We start from the raw sequence: 2,832 nt of genomic DNA on the forward strand, positions 1-2,832 counted from the left end.
TCTGTAAAACACGAAATCGCTGAATGGTATCTTATCAATAGAGAAAACCGCCGGGACGAGGTTGTCGTTCATAACCTATTCTGATTTATTGAAACGCGATTACCACCTCGCTGTATAGCATGCAACGGAGCATTAACAGGAACGCATTTGTAATTAGATTACATTGATTTTCAGCTGAAACGAGATTTTTTTCATACATGTAGTTATAAAACATATCGCAAATATCTCTTCGAGATGGTAAATATCGCAACAATTCTAATCTACCTTCCACACTGTTTGTATGTTCAAAAAGATATAGCTAACCATCGCCAATTTTGCTTTTTTAGTCGATATTTGTCTTTTTTGTTATATTTTTTTGTGTTTGATGTCATTTGCTTTTGCGTGTTTTATCTACCTGTTACTTGGCAGAACTCTGCTGTATTTCCTGTGTCTTTAAGACGCAATAACTAACTAGAGTCATGTTACCTTTTTACTATACAAGGCTTTATACTTTCTTATGGCATAGTATGTGTCTCCATGCAGTATTGTTGTTTGATCGGTGTAATTAGTCTTGTCTGTAAGACTCTGGTCTAGAAAATGTCCTTTAATTGGTTCTAAATAGAAAACAAGCAATAACGAAATCAACTGAAGTTACTTATTAAAAATAAATCAATAGCCGCCTTTAAACTTGAAGAATTGATGCACCACTAAACGAACAAATTTACCTGAATAAGGAAATACTGTTGTGGTGCTTTATCGCAGGTATGACACACGCATCCTTTCAATGCATACCAACCTCACAGATTTCGAACATATCTTTGCAGCACATAATAAAGGTCACTGCTGTAATATTGATATTTCATATTTTTTCCAAAGATTATGGAAACGTGTAACAATCATAAAAAAGCTTTTTAAACCATAGACTCGATCAATAAGAATGTATTGTATTTTGTGTGATATGTTTGTAATTTTCGTTAACCCAGCTTATACATTAAACAGCAAACGTAAATCGTATCGATATAAAGCTAAGCAAATTCATGACAAAAACATAAGCAAAATCACAAAAAATGTATATACGTGAAGAAGGAAGCAGCTTATATGATGACCTCTGCAAATTTGGGATGTGCGTTTGTGCCATCTACCTTGGGACATTAAAGAGACTTAAATCTAATCTGCCGTAACCTTTGGAATATTTATATATATTAGGAGGACATGAAGTTTTAGTATCGTTTGGCCATAAATTACCTCAATTGTCGAACGACCGTAAATCAATACAACTCCCTATCGCATTGATTGGTAAAACACTAGACCAACTGAGGCAAAAAGGGATCTCAATGCTTGAACATTTATCATTTTGAGAATTCGTAACAACTGGTTAACCCATTATAAGTATAATGTGACTAGTTGGAACGTTATGATGAGTGCGTTTGACAAGGTATATCAATGATGAGGTAGCACTCTGAAGTCGACATCAGATACCAATCTTTCACATCCAGCACACATCACAAACCACAGTTTGTTGATTTGACTACTAAGTTCCCCAAGGAGGAATAGTGGTAGTCGAAGTTGTTCAAGCTTTCAGGGTTAATAATTGTCCGAAAGAGTTTAATCCGTTCTTAATTTTTGCAAAGATTTCGAGCAGACATTGATTGCTCGAATCAATAATAATAACTCGAGGTTCTTATATACCGCTTTATCACAACCTAGTTCGTAGGTCGTCTCAAAGCGGTTCACAAATTAATATCCGTGGTTATAGGGCCTTTGCAACCAGCCAATACTTTTCTCAACTCCCTGGGGAGCATACAGCCGGAGCTGCCATTTTGGCGCTAACAGCTAGCATTCAATAATTCTAGCACTGTCCAACCACGTACTCATTTACAACTGAGTAGACTGGAACAAGTGGAGTAAAGTATCTTGCTCAAAGATACAACACATTGCTGTGCCGTGGCGTGAACCCGCAACCATTCGGTCACGAGCCCGGCGTCCTACCACTTCAATGATAAGAAATACCCTTGTGCTGACGTTGTAACCCGAAACGCAAAAAGCTCTTATATATGACCTTTGTACAATCTTTAACATTCATCTGTTCGGAAATGAAGTTGTTAGAACTGTGATGCAAGGGCATGGGGCGAACATTGATGACCTTTCCCACCACCTTTTAAGGGGGAAAGGGGCAGCATAACTATTTCTTTGTTAGGGTTTACTAAATTTAACAGCATGTAAGAACATGGTTCCATGTTCGCATGCTTGTTTATGTGCTGGTGGCAGGGTATGTTGGGTGTGTATGCTTCAATTCGATTTAATAGATCTGATGACGTCTTTAGGAGTGCTACCTTACTAATTATACATGTATCACGATGAAAACAACCAGTACAGCATTCCACATTATGTTGCCTTTACCGTCACCATATATGCTGAACGTTAAGCAGGGAATAACGCCTACCCTGTTTAAGGAATTCGTTGTGTCGAAACCTTCGGACAAATCCTGTTGCCTAGTCAACTTAGCCGGAACGCTCAACGTTAAGTGAGGTGTTGCCACGAAAGGCAATAAGCAGCATAGATGTGTAAAGCGGACACTGAGTGCCATTCTGCTCAGGTGAAACAATGTACCCGGCTTCGACGTAGACAAGATGAACGTTACACACACACACACACACAAACACACTGTTGATTGTGCTTGAAATCATTTTATGCCTCTCTGCTTTTCATTAACTGGAAAGGATGCATGACTGATCGTTGCCAGATGAATACGACGTTGTGTCATCAAAAGCGTCCTTATTGTTGTGTTGATCATTCCTCGATACATATAATGCACTGTACTGGAAACTATTTTTAACTGAACACGAGTACATT

Source organism: Mizuhopecten yessoensis, unplaced genomic scaffold, assembly GCF_002113885.1.
Source record: "Mizuhopecten yessoensis strain PY_sf001 unplaced genomic scaffold, ASM211388v2 scaffold10797, whole genome shotgun sequence".
Lineage (NCBI taxonomy): Eukaryota > Metazoa > Mollusca > Bivalvia > Pectinida > Pectinidae > Mizuhopecten > Mizuhopecten yessoensis.